General features: G+C 42.8%; 1 protein-coding gene across 6 annotated transcripts in view; it reads right to left on the reverse strand.

Moving 5' to 3' along the window:
• TSNARE1 (t-SNARE domain containing 1) overlaps nucleotides 1–18,746 on the reverse strand; it is a 491,728-nt gene that overhangs the window by 466,893 nt on the left and 6,089 nt on the right. For 4 of the 6 annotated variants that reach the window (XM_052787738.1, XM_052787735.1, XM_052787737.1 and 1 more), the window contains one exon: nucleotides 7,756–7,849. The gene's annotated coding sequence lies outside the window, so the exon portion shown is untranslated. The remainder of the gene's footprint in view (nucleotides 1–7,755; nucleotides 7,850–18,746) is intronic. The other 2 variants (XM_052787740.1, XM_052787739.1) reach the window with 1 other exon arrangement.

Raw genomic sequence — 18,746 nt, forward strand, 5'->3', positions numbered from 1 at the left:
GAAATAGTGTGGCCAGCAGGAACAGGGAGGTGGTTGTTCCCCTGTACTCGGCACTGGTGAGGCCGCACCTCGAGTCCTGTGTTCAGTTTTGGGCCCCTCACTACAGGAAAGACATTGAGCTGCTAGACCGTGTCCAGAGAAGGGCAACCAAGTTGGTGAGGGGCCTTGAGCACAAGTCTTATGAGGAGCAGCTGAGGGATCTGGGGTTGTTCAGTCTAGAAAAGAGGAGGCTGAGGGGAGACCTTATCGCTCTCTACAACTACCTGAAAGGGGGTTGTAGTGAGGAGGGTGTTGGTCTCTTCTGTCAGGTGTCTGGAGATAGGACGAGAGGAAATGGCCTCAAGTTGAGGCAAGGGAGATTTAGGTTAGATATTAGGAAAAATTTTTTTACTGAGAGGGTTGTCAAACATTGGAATGGGCTGCCCAGGGAAGTGGTTGAGTCACCATCCCTGGAGGTATTCAAAAAGCGAGTGGATAGGGTACTCCAGGGCATGGTTTAGGGGGCATGGTTAATGGTTGGACTTGATGATCTTGAAGGTCTTTTCCAACCGAAATGATTCTATGATTCTATGATTCTATGGGTAATCTAGACCTGGACACGTACTAACTGGTTGACTGGATGATACCAAAAAAATAGATGATCAGTGAATTTTCCTGTGTTTCCCTTGAGGACATAGAGATATTAAGTCCTTACGTGCTTCATGAACATGTTCATTGATGGCTGGGTAGAGGAGAAAATCAGTGAACTGTAGTCTTTTCTCTGATGTGATTAACTCACCCAACCTACTAAAGTGGAAGAGGCAGAAAGACAGCGACAGGAGAAAGCCTTAAAAGAAGTGAGAGACTTCAGACTATGAAAAAAAAATTCCATTTCTGAAAACAACTTAATGGTGCTCATCTGTTCTCACTTTCATACCCATGCCCCAAACACTGTATTTGTATTCAATTTTCTGGTTCACCAAGTAGAAAAATAACCCATTCCTCAAGCCTCCAGCTTTATTTACGCACTTGGTTAGGACTGAGCTGAACACTCAAACCTGTCATTGAAGGTTTCAGGTGCTCCTAGCTCTGGTTTCCACTCACCATGTAGCAAAGAATCAGCAATGAAGGCTTTGCACTCCACATCACAGACAACGGCACTGCCCAGAAGAAACCACCTTCCACCCTACCCCACCAATCAAGGTCCCACCGTGTCCCAATGGCTGGCACTCAACCTCTTCAGCTGGGGTGCAAGCAAGATTAATTCAACCCAAGCGAGAGAAGCAAGCTGCCTCACAGAGCTAAGACTACGTCACATCTACTCAGAATCTAAGTCATTTTTTTTTATTTTTGGTAGGGTTTTGTTTTGAATGAATCAGGCTCCGGAACTGGCTTACCACGCAGACGCCAGCACGCCAATGCCAAAAGGTTGGATAGGGCTGAAGTCCATGGATGCACTTAAAAGTGAGTGGAGCCCTGACATTTACTGGCTTAAAATGATGCAAAAAAAAAGGCATCTTTGGGCTGCAGCTCTGTGATGCATTAGCTCTGACAAGGGAGATAACTCAAGACCTCCCCACACTGCTCCTTCCCCGCCCCACACCACGGCTGGCTCTCTGCTCTCTTGCTAATACAGCGGCCAGCAGCTCATGCTGTAAATCAGATCAATGAAACATTCAGTTAAAAATAACAGCCAAAAACTCCTCCATTGCAGGAAAGCCTTTAGTATTACAAATGATGAAAGCACGTGTCTAAAAAAAGCAAGCTGAGTTGAGAGCAATTTCTGAGAAGGTGGCAAAAAACCAGCACCAAGCCCAGCCAGGAGAACAAGGGCTGGGCTGCTCCAAGCATTGCTGGGTCACCAGAATAACCCTGATAGTGGGAAAATGGGTCTCAATAACCCCAGCTAGTAGCTACCTAGATCAAAGATGTTGCCTGGCTCCCATCCTGGACCTGTGTGGTGATGCTGTAGAAGCAGGACATTCAGAGGACACCACCATCCTCTACTTGGCGAGCTAGTCCTGGGGCATCTTCTTGCCCAGTGGGCTGCGTTATTCCTGCCTTGTGGCTGGAAGCCATGGGGAAGACATTGGGATGCAGCTTCTGGGGTCAAGAAACAGCATCCTTGTGGTGAGCACAAGCATTTGGCTTGTGGTGCTTCATCCCTGAGGTTTTTTACAACTATTTTTATGACGGATGCTGAGAAACATGAGGGATATGGGGGCTGGCTTGGGTTTTGGTTTTTTCCCCCTTTTCATCTGATCTAAGCACCTTTCATCTAAGCACATATTAAACAAATAACCAGCTGTCCTCAGCCTGCAATCCAGATGGATGTCCCCACGCTTGCACCAGACCAGTGCTTCACCCACAGCAGCCAGGTCCATCAGCAGGAGGATCTGCAACAGGAGGATGCACTGCAGCATCTCGCCTCCCATTTCCAACACTGGGATGCAATCCTGCTACAGCGATTGCAGCCTTTAATGCCTTTTACAAACATCTAATTCACTCCGTATTAATCCCTCAGAGCAGCTACTCCTTCATTTTACCCCTGGAGACACCAAGCTAAAATATTTGTCGGGTTAAACAGAAAAACCTACAGCTCTAGGCAGTCATTCAGGACAGAGGAGTTGTTGTTACGCAGTTCTCTGATATAGTACAGCAGTATAACACCATCCTTGCAATAAAAGTACAGGACGAGCTTCTAAAGATGCCTTTCTAAACTAGATGTTTCTAAGTGAATTTAGGTTTCATGACAAGCTCTTTTTGCTTACTTCTCACTTTTTCTCATCCTTTTTTGGTGGGGGGGGCAGGCAGACAGGGGCTGTTCTTTCTCAACCTCAATATTAAATAAGAGGGACCCAAAAATATATTGAAAATGCACTCTTAAGGCATGGCACACAGCATATTTCAAACAAATGCAGCTGAAAACCTCCAAACTATCAAAAGCTATTTCAATAAGGGGTTTCACTTACTTGACAGATTCACACAACTTCTGAAAAGTTGAATCTCTTCCAAGTATTTTAACTCAATTGCACAGACAAATTCACCAGCACAGGAAGGCGCCAACAACCCCATGGTCCACATCTCCACAAGTCTTCCCAGGCTCTAGAGGGCTTCCCAAAGCTGTCTGTGTGGAACATCAGGCTTCCTCAAGACCTACTGCCCTGAAACACCCTTGCTGTGAGCTGGGCTTTCCTTCCAGCCTCCCAACTGGTTCCGATACCGATCATCGTCTCCTCGCTTCCTTTTACTCTCCAATAAATTTGAAGTTACCCAAGTCAGGAACCAGCCTTCTTGTCTTGCACTTGCACATCTTCCAGCTCACAATACCTGTAACCTACAGCAATGCTCAAACTCAATGATTACCAGCTGGACCTTCAACAGCAGGACACTTATCTGTGCTGCTCTACTCTGTATACATGCAAGGAAGAGGTTTCTGATGGGGTGTTCAAGCTCAGCCCCTTCTCCATGATTCCCATGGCATCCTGCCATACACCTCCATCAAGCTCCAGCTTCAGCACACCATGACAGGATACAGCTCATTATTTCAGGGAGAGCTTTCAGACACAGTCTCTCAGCTGACTCTTCCAGACCATGTCCAGATACCCCCATAAATTTTTAGTACTGAAAGAGCAAACCATGGAGGTGTGCATTAGCACGTGTGTGTCATCCACATCTCGGCCACAACAAATCACGAACGCTGAACAAGACCTGATATGCACTGTTTTATTTGACCTTTGACTACAACGGAGCCAAAGCAAGGTGATTCCAGCCTATAAATATTCCTGACTCAGCAAGCATATGCAGACTAAAGAAGCTCAGACCTCAAACCTTGAAGGTAAGTGTACAACAGCATCGAATCCCCCCAGTTGTTTCACCTTAAATAGACAGGAGGGAAGGGTTGACACTGAAGTGACGCTTTGCAATTCAGGCAATCTGTGTTCAATTGCCAGGCTTGCATAAACTCCATAATGCAGTATTGTGTATCTAGGAGCATTAAAGACAAGGCACAGTCACCTCACCTGCCTCTGAAGCATCCTAGTGCTGCAAAATGCATAGGAAATACTCTTGGTTTAACGGGGTGTTATGCTGCTTCAGTATAGCACAGCAAGAAATGGACTTGCATCATTTTAATTTTTAACCTTCAAGTAGATTAAATAAAAAAAAAAAAAAACCACAAATGTAAAATGATACAACAATTATAATCAAGGTAGCAAGAAACTGGCACCGTGTTTATCACTGGAACAGTTTGGGAGTTATCCTGAACCACTTCATACCATTGATCAAGGCATTTCTTTGCATCAGCCTGCTGCAGTAGGCAGATAAAACATAGCTGCACCGTGTGCATAAACTGTTTAAATACATAAATCTTAGCAAAGTGGTTTCTTATTTTGAGGCAAAACCAGAAAGAATTACACATTGAATTAAGTATTTTCTTCTCTGTCCTATTCTCAACTGCCTGAAAGATCAATTAAAGTGCTTTTGCATAAAACAGGCAGAGAAGTGCTTTCCAAAAATAAATAAATAAATAATGAAGCTACTCTTTGCTTTTAATATGATTTCTAAAGAAAACAAGCACAACAACTTAAAGATTCCCACAGTGATAAAGAAGAAAATGCAGAAGGTTTAATCATGCACTTACGAGGTAACAAAACAGATTTCTCAAGTCTTAACATCTCTTGCAAAATTTTAAGTGCTCATACACAAATATTTGTAACATGCTGTAGCAAGCTGAATAGTTTCCCCTTCCCTCGCACAGAACTATGTGCAAGTCCCTCCCTTGCACTCACATACACACATTTGCTGTTTCCATCACTTTTCTATTTGCAAAGAGATCAAAATGAAAATACAAGCAATCGTGCTGTGGCTTTTAACACCTTCCTCCCCTTATGGAGGTCTTGCTGTCCTGCGTATCAGCAACCTCTCTGTCCCAACTACACTGCAACATCTGGAAGCATCAGCACGAGCTCTCTGCACGCTGACCAGTGATGTGACTCACAGCCAAAGCCTCAGCACTGAGAGAGCATCACTGAGTTCAGCTGGTCTCCCAGTTTCCAACTGTAACGGGAACTGGGAGAAAGGGGAGATAGGTCATCCCACCAAGCAAACTCAAGACCTACTTTCTTCTCCCTCAGACTGCCCTATATATATCATGTCTTCACAAGGCAAAGGAGGAACTCTTCCCATCAAAACCCCACCTTCTTACTTTCTAAGGAAGAAATTTGTTATGATGACGGTGGTGAAACACTGGACCAGAGGTGGCAGATGCCCCATCCCTGGAAACATTCCAGGTCAGGTTGGATGGGGCTCTGAGCAACCTGATCTAGTTGAAGATGTCCCTGCTCACTGCAGCGGGGTTGGACAAGATGACCTTTGAAGGTCCTTCCAACCCAAACTATTCTATGATTCTGCGACTATTAGTTCTCCAGACAGCAAACCATTACACCATCACGTCAAGACAAACCCAGAGGACCTTTCCAAGCTGTGTTGTTGGACAGCAATTTGGTGGAATTATATCTCCTCCCTCCCACAGCATTGGTGAAGCGCTCGAGCGCTCTTCTACTTTGCCCAGCCAATGCCAAGACGCTGGGCTGACTTCCAGCAACACAGTCTGGAAAGGAAATCTCAGCCCCAGGCAAAGCTGTGATAGGGGACAATAGTCATCCTCACACCCAAATGCAAAAGAGCTGACAGGAGAGAGAAATCACTGCCCTACTCAATTGAAAGAGGAGGAAAATAACTTGCAATACAAAAAAAACCCAAAACAAACAACAAGAAAAACCCAAAACCAACCAAAAAAACCCAACAAAAAACCCCACAACAAATAAAAACAAAAGCTAAGAGGCGAATAATTAATTTAGGCAATATGCAGTGCCCATACTCTACCTGAATTGTTTAAGTTGAAGGTTCATGGTTTAATCAGAACCACCATAAAAAGAAAAGCTAGGTTCATAAGTACAAGACTTATCTTGAGTAAACAAAATAGATATCTCAGTAAGGCATTTTTATTTAAAATAGAAAAAAATAGGTTGCAGTTTGTCAACTGACCAGTAAGGGGAGTCGGTGCCTAGAGCTTTGAGTCAACCACGCATATGCAGTTTTGGGTGGAAAAAGCTCAAATAAACAATTCTGAGGTAGTGACATTAAGAAAACATTGACAACTGCCAGAAGATGCTAGAGGAAGATGGACAGAGAGCACCATGTCCAGAAAACCCACTAACCTGGAAAAGAGAGAGGGCTTGAGAGATACCAGAATAGAAAAAAGTCATGGTTTTGCTTGGAAATGGGTCTTTATCTCCCTGCAAGACTTAATGGAGAGCCTGTGATGGAGCACTTGGAAGGAGAAGGGCAAAGGACAACTGAAATCAAGTCAAGATGGAGCTTGGGATAAGAAAATAAGGGTGACATCTCAATGCACTTCTGAGTACAATATTCTGATGGTAGCATGCTCCCCAGGAAAGACTTGGGCCAATTTCTCTGGTGGCCTTGAGGAGACATCTAGGAGGGTATCAGATGCCTGGGAGAAGACTTCAGAAGACAAGGGCTAATCAGCCATCTTATCACCGAGCCTCAGCACTAGAAACAAAAAGGGAAAAAATAAAAATAAAGATTTATTTAAAAAAAAGTAAAAGCTCAAATCCTCTTGCAAGGAGTGGGATTTAATAATATTATACAGTATCTAAAGAAAAACGCCAGCAGTAGGAACTCATTAAGCATTGTAAGGGGAACAGCAGCAAAATCACTACTGCGTCTATAGCCGTGCTGGGCTCGTCAACAGAAATGGAGCTGCCACCGGCTACCGGGCCATGGGGAGGTGCACTCAAATGCTTATGTTCCTCTTTCCTGTTAATCTCATTAACCTCATATTTACTCTGTTGTTGGTGATTACTCAGGATGTTAATAGGCATACTTTTTGCATACTATTTACTGAATGTTACAAATCTGTTTAGCTCTGTATACGAAATGGGGCTGGAATATGCCAATGCTCCCCATGGTATTGAAAACGGAGGTAGAGAAATAAAATCCTTTTTAAGGACTTATTTCAAAGATCATGATTTCTGGAATAAGAATTAAGTGCAAGATAACGAATTGATTCAGGTAAAAATATAAAACTCTTCCTTTTTTCTAGTTCTAGAATACTTTCTAAAGTATTCTATGAAGGAGGAACAGACACCAAACCAAAAATACCCAAGAAAAGACTTATTTCCTACTATTAAGCTGGAGTACATGAAACAACTATTCTAGCCACAATACAAATTACCGTTAATGGTATTCCAGGTGGGAAAAACAGATGTAGTTTAAGAAAACTATTTCTGCTGCTAACTCCACAGGTTTTACAAATACAGTCTGTTACGCCTTGAAAAATGAAACTTTCACTGACCATCTGTTCCTAGCAGAGAGCACCCATTAATACTTGCTTTGGCCAGAAAGCCCAACTCAAAGCCAATGCACCATGAGTGTGGGCCATTCCAGAGCTTAATAAACCAGCCAAATCAGGCAAGATCAGCTGTCAGGGGAAGAATTTGGATGGACATCACCCAACATTAACCACTTAAAACAAGGAAACCACCGCAAGAGCAGAAAACGCCATCCAGAGGCGAACATCTGCAAGCACTGAGCCCACAACATTCCTGCACACCCACTCCAGAGGCTGGGTCTACAAAACATAGCATCATCTCCAATGGGTTGAAGGGATATGGAGAAAAACAACCAAAACAAAAGAACAAACCTGAAACAGGAAGGATTACCAAAGAAAAAGAGCAAAAAATATCTCACCCACAATTTTATTCTCTTGTCTTGTGGAGCCACTTGTTCGGCACTAGGCAGCAATAGCTCAATGGACCCAAGGCCCGTCTCAGCAGTATTGTCTCTGTTCAGGGAAAAGGAAAAAAATGAAAATCAGGAGTGAAAAGTTCATACAGGTTTTTATCTGCTGTGTTTTCCTCAGTCTGAAGCGCAGGCATTCCCAAGACTGAGGTTTTAGCCATATCTTTAGATTCGACTGCCTTTGGGAGTTTTCACACCCCGTGAATTTCTTAAAGAAAAAATATATATATATATATTAGGCAAGCTTTGCTTTTGGCTTACACAATATCTCTCGACAATGTAGCACACGCATTAAAAAAACCCACTCCTTCCCTTTAATTTCAGAGTGCAAACATTAGGGGATGCCCAGTGAGATACAGCAACTAATTTTCATTTTCTGCAATTTCTGATTTCACATAACTGTCATTTCCCCCTGCTTAGCGATCTCATATTTTACATTCAGTCTTAGCCAGTTAAGCAGGATCTGTCAGCATTTTTCCTACAAAAAGAAAGCCCATGCAGCTAAAGGGATTGCTGAGCTAGAAGCATGCAACTGGGACAACCAAGTGGACCCAGCACTGGAAGAGGTCTGACCACAGAAGAGCAAAACCTTCGCTAGGATGGTGTAACACAAAGCTGCACAGAAGACTCATGCCTTTGTAACAGCAGGCAATCTGTTATAAAGCAAAGTTAGCAGAAGACTGAAAAATCATTATGGTATCTTTATAATTGATTTTTAACTAAAAATACATAGAAAGAGGAAAAAATAAATTACTACTTTGGGGAACATTATTCATACAAGAGTGCATGCGCACATGCTTGTATACAGAGCAATAGGCAAAGATAACAGATCTATATAGACAGATATACAACTGCGTATTTTAGAAGAGCATCCGTAAAGATCTGATAGCTCAGATAACTCTGGAGACTCTAGTTAATGATGTAATAAACCCATTTCCCACACACACACTTAACTGAATTTTTTTGTCCCAAATTGGGAAACTAATGCTTCAGAAGGAATTGAACATGCTTTTAATGTGGTTTATTATGCTTTAATAAAAAATAAAATAGAAAAAAAGAAAAAGAATGGCTTAGGCAACTGAGGTAGAGGCATTTTTACACTGTGTAAAGTTAAGGACGTAGAAGTATTACGCTCTTTTTACAGTAATTATTTCTCAAATAAAGTGTTTTAATCAAACTGCTGAAAATTTTGGCAGGTTGGTTTGTTTTAAGCAGGAAGAGCATCATCACGCAGGACTCAGTCTTCCAGACTTATCATCAAAGCTTTCTTATCCCTCCTTGTGATGGGATGGTGGAGAAACTCAAATGACATGGGATGACACTGGAGCTGGAGACAGGAGCAAAGGATGCTGAAGGAGCTCCTGCCCTGAGTTTTCATACCCTTAGAAAAACCACACAATTACCCTTTCCTCTTCCTTGATTAACACAATTTATTTCAACATCCTCAAAAGCCAACAGCAGAAGCTCCAACACATGAAAAAAAAAAAATCATTAAAAGCCTTTTAGATAAAGTACAGTACCCGCCACCAGCTTTCGAAGACTTCCAAACATCAAGACATGCTGTGATTTCTCAAGGAGGCAGCCTTTCCTCTTTGTCACCACTGTACAGCGACACACAAAGCATGTGCATTGTCACCACAGAGATGTAGGATTCCTTGTACAAATCCTATTCCTCCTGTAACACATCTAAGGAACCATCGATATGAAGTACCACTGTCTACTGCTTCACATCTACACATTGGCAGCTAAACAGAAAGTCTACGTACCAACATTCAACAGTCCTGGGATTGTTTCTTCTGGGTTTTGTGGGTTTGTTTTGGTTTTTTGAAATCAAGTAGAAAAACGTAAAAGCAGAGTTAACTGCTTGGTGGGCAGCTAAAATACGCATCGACCTGCTCTAATGCCAGGACTGTACTTTCCCCTTCTCTGATGCATGCCACATCTCAGTGCGTTCAGAGGTCCCAGCAAAGTGCAAGCAGCAGAGGATCCCTCCAGCCCCGCCATCACGTACCCAGGAAAGTTACTCCTTGACCACCTGTATCACTTTCTGCGTACTACCAAGTTCCCATAATTCATAAAAAGAGCAAAACTGAGTGAGTTTACTCCTTTCATTTGTTAAAAAAAGAAACAAAACCTAATATTCGTGTGATTTAGTGCAACTTAAGGTGGGGAAAAAAAGTCAGAAATCTTGTCTCGAGCAATCCCACACGGAGTAATCCTGCTCTAAATAAAGACAGCATTATTTGTCCAGAACATAGAGTCCAGCACTGGAATCTCAGGATGCGCATGGCTCCTAAGGTAAGAATTTCTATCACCTTCCTGTAGCCTTGGGTCAGGCATTTTTAAACTGCCTCTACAAACAAAAATCAGTAATCATTTTAATTTTTCAGAACACGCTAAGCCATAACATATCCCATCCTGCCAAGTGGGGATTCAGGTCCTTAAGTGTAGAAACCTGGTGGCCCAGTTTTACAGAAGTATCAATATTATGCCCGTCTCTCAGAGCACCCTATGGTGCAGGCAGCCCTAGGAGGATGAAAACCAATATTGAAATTATCAACACGCAATATGTCACACATGCGACTTCTTGCCGACCCATCTTCTCCTTCATCCTCCCACCCTTCCCATCCCATGGATCTGTTTCTTTTCTTCTCTGACTCCATCTCACCAGGTGGTTTCTCCACAGCAGGGATCTCTCCTTCTGCTGGACACTGTACAGGAATGCAAGAGGGACACGATCTTTGGTTGGCATCCATAGGAACAACTCCACTATAGGGAGGAATTAACGACAACTCTGCCTACCTGCAGGTTTTTTTGGGTTTTTTAAGCGTGTATATAACTCACATGATGTCAGTACAGGAATATCACACTAAAGATCTGGAATGTAAGGGGCGGGTTTTCCTCGTTTCTATGGTTATAAGCAATTTTAATGACCAACCTAAATAAAAAAGCTGGAAGAGAGAGAAAGTAGGAAGGAGTGAGGTAGGCGTTTAATTTTGATTGACAAGACATAGCATAACTAGTTAAGATCTGTCAAATGCCTGCTGAGGATCACAAATCCTCGGCACATTGTATGGCAGACAGAATTAGTCTAAATGCAGAGCTTTACAAAAAATGTTTCTTACCCCATGAGATCAGAGTTCACCATGTCAGTTTTCCCACATAAAGCAGCTGATATCATAACTACCAAAGGAGCCAAGATAGGGACAGGAAAAAATTTATAGTTTTCATTATTTGTGAGATTTTCAAATGTTAACATGCTACAATGTCTTAACTTTTGTCCCTGGCCAACATATATTTTCAGATATATATATTTACACACACACACACACACATTTATATGTATAAAAGGACAGCATTCCCAAGATCATTAACCACCACAAAAGCAATTTGAAAGGCATTATCAATGGCATCACTTTGGAATCACATCTGCATCACATTAAATGCTGTACAAATACAGAGTAAGGAGATGATTCCTGCATTAAAGACCTTGAAACAGGAGATTGAATGCAGACAGAGTTGAACATAGATTGGATGGGAAACATCAGGAAACGCAGAGACAGAAACACCAGCATGACAGTTGGCTGTGAGGTTCCCTGAAGATACACCATCAAAAAACCAAGGTGTGGGGAAAATTAAGCACATCCTACAAATGTTCATGGGTGATGTCATCAAGAGGGAAGAAGAACAGAGCGACAGAGACTTGGAACATTTCAAAGTCAGGAGCAGAGATTCACGACCTTGGAGGGAAGAGTCAACATCTCAATGAGCATAAGGCAGCACAAGAAGGGCTCCGGAAGACGTAACCAGAAGCTTGTGTTTAATGTCACAGAGATGCAGGATGCAGCAAAGGACAGACAAAAAGAAGATTCAAGATGTGCCTGAACCAATCTAGGAAGATGTTTTTCTTTTACTCATTCAGCACTGTCAAGATGCAAGCAGGACACGGTGATCTTCACAGGGCTACACACCCATGGGACCACCACTTTCTGAGTTTCTATATACTTTCTTTTAATGTTTTAAAAGGCTCTGCTATTTTATCAAATGCTGTTTGACTTTTAAGGAGGGAAAAAACAGGCAAGAGAGGACAGGGTTACAAAGGAGGGAAGTCAACAGCTCCCGAGATGCCTGCCAACAGGATCTGCATTTAAACCATGCAGTTTTGGCAGAGAACACCCTCAAAATTTGATATTTAAAAGTCTTATGATGTTGGAACATATAATTAAAGTAAAAGGACACAAGTGAACTAAGAGCTGATCAACACAAACTTGTATCAAAGTCAGGAGAACTTGTTCCCACAAAGTCTCAGCCACCTGGTTCTTCCATGCTACACTGAAAGAAAGAAAAATTAGCTACCAACTGCTTTTATTATATTTCCACTGAAGATCGTCCCCCTCCAGCCTGTAAAAGGTACAGATTTGTACCAGTCTCAGGGAGCTAAAAAAAAAAACACACCAAACACAAACAAAACCCCAAAATCACAAGAAGTTGCCTCATTTACTTCCAGTTTCCAATCCTAGAGCAACGTATTTATTGTGATACAAACTCTTCTTTCCCCCAACAATGCCCAGGCTTCACGATATAAGAATAACAAAAACACCTACAAAATTAGTTTTTCTTGAAGAACCACAATACTCGCTCATCAAGAATTGGAATAAACGGAAGGACTCAAATCCACTTCCCAGCTGGTCACCTCACTGGGGCAAGTCCACCAACCTCTGTCTCTTAAAACTCTCAATTTGCCAGCAATTAAACTAAACCTGTGTCCTGGTTTTGGCTGGGGTAGAGTTAATTTTCTTCATAGTAGCTGGTATGGGGCTATGTTTCGGACTTGTGATGAAAAGAGTGTTGATATCACAGTGATGTTTCAGTTACTGCTAAGCAGTGCTTACGCAGAGTCAAGACCTCTTCTGCTTCTCACCCCACCCCACCAGTGAGTAGGCTGGGGGGGCACAAGAAGTTGGGAGGGGACACAACTGGGACAGCTGACCCCAACTGACCCAAAGGATATTCCAGACCATAGGACGTCATGCTCAGCATATAGAGCTGGGGGAAGAAGAAGGAAGGGGGGGAAGCTTGAAGTGATGGGTTTTGTCTTCCCAAGTCACCGTTACATGTGCTGGAGCCCTGCTTTCCTGGAGATGGCTGAACACCTGCCTGCCCCTGGGGAGTGGTGAATGAATTCCTTGTTTTGCTTTACTTGTGCGTGAGGCTTTTGCTTTACTATTAAACTGTCTTTATCTCAACTGATGAGTTTTCTCACTGTTACTCTTCCGATTCTCTCCTCCATCCCACTGGCTGGGAGTGAGCAAGTGGTTGTGTGGGGCTTAGTTGCTGGCTGGGGTTAAACCACGACAACCTGTATGAAATTTATTCATTCAGCAGTTATACCCTAAACAAGCAGAGTAGCACTCACACACTGTTACCTCTTACTACCAGTATCTAAAAAGTCATTATAGAAAACGTGGCAGATTTGGGCACGGATTCCTCAATTTCAACCGAAAATTTCAACTGACCTCTTAAGAAGTCAACCAAGACTTCTAAAATGCTGACATCAGTGTGATGTACAATGAGGAAAACCAAGCTCCAGGGCATGTTCTCCCACCGTTCTGTTGGGCATATTGGCTTTACTCAAGTCTAACCACGGCCTATAATGATTTGATGGGGTGTACAAGACCAATGCACAGCTTAGCTCAGATTATTTAAGTCCCTGAGAAATCACATGCAAGAGAGAAAAGCCTTCCTATGTAATGGCTGAGGTCCACAGCCAAAAAACTTGGTGAACTCTGTCCAGGAAACATCTACCGAAATAAACCCATCACCGGCACACAGGAACCGCTCAGTAACTGTGGTTGTAACCTAGTTATGAGGAATATGTGTGAGAGGAAGGAAAGGAGCTGAGCTCTTGCTAGTGTTCAATTCATCAAGGACATCTTAAATGCATCATTTAATGAGACAAAGAGACACCACAAGTCAAATAATGTTCAAAAGTAGGATAAAGGATAAAACATGAATATTAGGCAAAAGTGGATAAGGAAAGAAGATATGCCAATGCCAAAGGTACTGCCAAGAGGTTAAAACTGCCACCTGCATTTCAGTCCTCAAATATTAAATAAGGCAACTTTTGGCCCATGGTCCCATGGCATATAATAGCTTCTCTTGATCTTCCTCAGTGCCCCTTGTCCTTACTGAAGCAGGATAACTGCTTTACCTACCCAAAAACCCACATAGCTGCCCAGCTGTAGCTGTTGAATACAAGTGAGCTTCAGAGCAGAAAGAAGGAGAAATGGTACCTCTGACTTGTACTGATGGACAAAGGACCAGCTTGGACAGTTGCAAAGCAAGAACCGTGAAACCACTGCTTTGGTTCTCCTAATTTACTGCTGTTTCCTTCCCAGTAGTGCCACCATGAACTCAGTAACCAGGAAAATAAAACAAAAAAAAGGCGATTCATGTTTTATCTGTTTTCTTATTGCAAGGTTTCAAACAGCCAAGCTGCCTATCACCAGCTTGAAGATAAAAATCAAAGCAGCATTGAGTCAGCTGGCACAAGCTCATTTATTACCAGATAATACCTCCAAACCTCCCAAACCAACTCTGCAGCCATCAGAGCCACTACTTCCCTGGACAGTGCCCAGGAATTACTTGCAAATGAAACGCAACCGGATTTATTGCTTCTACAACCCTGGAAATTCTAGTTACAGAGTTGACGTTACATTTTGTTTTGCCAATGCTAATCTAATACCTTTTTAAAGGTACATACGTTTCACCCTGTTGGCTTCCAACACTGAATTACCAGCTCTGCTAAGCTTCAGAATAAATGAGACGAGCATGCCCTCTGGGTGAAATCCCTTGTTGTAATCTTTATTCAAAATGCACTGCTTTGGAGCCTTGCGTGCATTGCCAAAAATCGCCTTGAGGTTTGCTCTTAAGATGGCAATTTGCATATCAACATTTTGCTGCAGAGCTTACCCAATGTCCCCACTATTATTTTAATACTCAACTGTGGGCGGCCCCCTGAGCGGCACACAGAAGTGCATGCTAAAAATACTCTTGCCTTCCCCACCGGCTCCACACATGACCACAGCTAATGCCGGCTCGGATGCAAAACCAGGAGCGACGGCATCCATCCGCCTCTCGAGGAGGATGCACAGGCTCCTAAGTGCTCAAAAAACATGCCAAGAAGCAGAAAAGTACCTCTGCATGGATGGAGGAAGAACGTATGCAGCAGCTGGAGGAGGATGGCTGCAGAAAGAGCCAGTTTTGCAGTCAAGGAAAGCAGGAGAGGTTTATCCGAGTGCAAGATATACTTGGGAAAACACATTAAGAGGTAATAAAGCGGGCGAGGGAGGCATCGCCTGGGACATGAATTTAAGATGATGCTGAACAGAAGAAGGGAAAGAAACCTCATGCACAGAACAGGAGAGATGCCAGGCGAACGCGAGCGCAGCCTGATTCATGCTCCAGAAGGGAGATGCTGGTCCCATTAGCAGCACCGTGTTGATGAAAGCACACAAAAAAACATGGATTGCAGGTTTTTCTGTGCCCTCCTCCCCCTTGCCCAGCAAACCCCTGTCTCGGAGGTTGTAATTATTTTTTGGCAAAGTGTCAACAGGTCCAGGAAATGAAACCAAAAACCAGAGTTATTTCTGAGATGCATCACAGGGACCCAGCATTGGAGCCCGGCTACAAAATCAGCAAGTGCAAGGTCACCCTCGTCAGCTTAGGAGAGCAACTTTGCAAAGTGCCATGCAGCCAGCCAGGCAAAATAACCACCCTCAGTCTGCCCAAGAAGACAAGTAATGGATATGGAGCACAATGAACCACCAGAAAACATTGCTTCAGTCAACTACCAGGGCTTTATCATGGGGCTGGTAGGCTTTGAGATGGCATCCATCAAGATGGCATCCACACAGAACTTATCTGACCATGATAACTACCTGCCTGTCTGCGCTATGGGAGAGGTGCAAGGAGGACATCAGGTCCACAAGTCTTCCTCCACCAAAGCTGTTGTAGAGGAAGGCAGCCAAGGGGCTCCATCTGTATGTAAAAGACTGGTGAAGACCACTCATCGCCTTACCCTGAAGGCCACCACCTGCTTCCAAGGAGTTAGATTATTGCTCCAACCCAGGAAGAACCACAGATTTTGAAAGGCAATTTGCTTGCAAAAAGCAAAGCTTTATGTTCTCGCTCTTCTCTCTACCAGCAAAGAAAAGCAGCAAAAGCTGAACCCTCCCAGCAGAAGGATATTGCACCCCAATGGGGCTGAAGACGCCAGCAGCATCTCAAGCCCACGAACCAACCACCAAGGAAAACATGAAAATTCTTTCTGGTCTTACCAGGAGCCAAAGGAAAAGGCACAGCCAAAGCCAGAAGGTGCAGGGAGGCAGGAGGCGAGTGGCCCTCTTTATATATATATACACTCTCTTTATATTCTATGTTCAAACGCCTTGTAAACAGGACTAGGACCCACAGCCCTGTTTCCAAGTATGGGATTATACTAAATTCTGATTAATTTAAAAAAGGATAACAAACATAATGTGTTAGGAAAGGAACTCGACAAAGAGAGAAGAACAAGCCTGTAGACCTCAGACCCCATGGGATAGCTCTATATACAAAAGGAAACAAAGATATGACCAAATAATGTGCAGAGAGAAAAAAAAAAGCACACCTTGGGTTCCACGCACAAAGAGGATCTTTACAATTAAACTGCAGGTATTTCCATGAGGGGAGTTAAAAAAAAAACCAACACGGGACAGAAATATTTTCCACTGCCCCATGTTTGGGGAAAAGAAACCCATCTGCTTGAAGCTCTAAAGATGATAATCAGGAAAATATCTGTAGTGCGTCTGTCAGTCTGCTTTTTCAAATTCAAAGGCCATCAGTCAGAGCATCTTGTTTTACTGTAATATTGCAGCACTGTTTACACCACTTGCTAAGATGCATGTCCAAGGGACCAGTTTTGGCACTCGGCTAGGACAGCAACCCATTACATTTTTAGAAAAACAACCCATACCCATGAAACTTCCCTGTGGTGCATGATCAATACTTAAAAGGGCTTTGGAAAGCACGCAGCTGTTCTCTAAAACAGAAGTGTCAAAAAGCTTAGGACAGCATTTCTGGGGTTTCAACGCCCGCATTTTACCACCTACTTCCATCTTTGGGCACTTGCAGTTAATGGAAGTTGAAGGTCCTTGACACTGAGAAATCGAGCGACTAACATGCAGTGGCCTTAACACAAGTACGACCTTTTTTTTTTTTTTTTTTCTTCATTATTTATCATTAGTAAAAGTAGTCCTAGTAAAATGACTTGATTCTTCACCGTCACTACAAGTCTGGATAACTTTAGAACCTGTATAAGATGGTACACAAAAGAATGGTGAGCATTAGCAGGCCAGGCACGCTTCCCTGATCACAGCTATGCTTATTTACCGTGGCCTGATCCTGCCCACACTGATCCCACTGCTCCGTCCACAGCAGCTTCAGCAGAAAAAAAGACTGAAATTTTCAATTCTTTAAAACAAAATAAAAAAAAACAGCGCATAAAAGCAAACAAAAACACATGCACTATTATTATATATGATATATTTTCTGATATGCTATATTATAAATTGTTATTTAATATACATATATATATATATACACACATGTATACAACTTTAATTTCTCATGCTTTTTGTGCTGAGTATCTGCTCCTGACCACGACCTGCAGCAGAATATTTGATGGGACTGACATTAGGGTCTCTCCAGCAGTAACAGGCACTCAGGTAAGAGAGTGGCTGGGGATACATCAGGCAGATGACAGAAGACATCAAAACGTTTGGGAAAATAAATCACATCTCAAGCTATGCAGCAGTATGTTTAAAGTTGTACAAATTTGGTATTTTAGAAATTAGGAGGTTCTTGTGAGAGAGCTAATAGTGTCACAAGGGATCATAAATCAATTGTTTTGTGGGGGGGAAAAAAAAAAAGCCAAAAGCTGCTTTAAGGTATAGCTCTTGCTTCACTCTGCAAGAAGGAAAAGCTCAAGATCTGCAGCTCCCAACAAAACGGTGCAGCTACATGGAAGATGGTAAAAAATGACATAGATAGATCTACGCCTTAATGCAAAGCACGTACTCTCATACAGCCACATGATTTTTTTTTTTTTTGCCAGCTGGGAATAGAAAATGCAGGTCATTAGAGTTAACTTCAGGCTGTTTTAATTACCATTAAAAAAAAACCTGCTTTCTCATTAATAAAGATCCATGGCAAATAGAAGGGACTTTCAGTCACCAGCGGGATGTTGAACAAGTGCCTGTGCACAACCAGCACTGTAAGTAAATAATCTGCATTATGCCCCTTCAAAAAACATCAAGCCCACATGTTGGAAGAGGGATGCTTCGACAGAAGCAATGGCAACATTACGCAAACTCAAGGGATGGCTGTCTGCAGCTCCCGTTTCCGGGTGGATGAAGCTCAATAAATAGCAAACAAAGAAAATATGTCATGTACAGCATTATATTAAACAAGGTGTTACCCAGCGAGTCAGCACAGTTCCTGCAGCATCATTGACCTTCCCCATCGCCAAACAGATGCAACGACAGTGGTTTTTCTCCCCTCTCCAAAATTAGAAGAACGCAGAGCATAACGAACATCTCCAGGCCGGGACATGGGATGCTGCAAAGTATTTGCTAATAATTCAGCTCAAATGTAATTGCAGTTATCTACAGTTAGTTGCAACCACTGCTCCCTCTGATAAAAAGCCCTTTTTTTAGATGCTAGTATGTTTTCCAAACAAATCTATTTGCATTAAAAATTTCAATACTGGTTACCTAACCAGGGACTAAATTCGAGGGGGAAATTTCGACGAGAAGCGGCAGTTTTTGCATGAAAAACTCTGCCTTTGCAGAGCACAGACTGGACTTTCCCTACAGTTAGTTTTACCTAAACTCAAAGCC

The sequence above is a fragment of the Harpia harpyja genome, chromosome 5 (genome assembly GCF_026419915.1).
Source record: "Harpia harpyja isolate bHarHar1 chromosome 5, bHarHar1 primary haplotype, whole genome shotgun sequence".
NCBI classification, from domain to species: Eukaryota; Metazoa; Chordata; class Aves; order Accipitriformes; family Accipitridae; genus Harpia; species Harpia harpyja.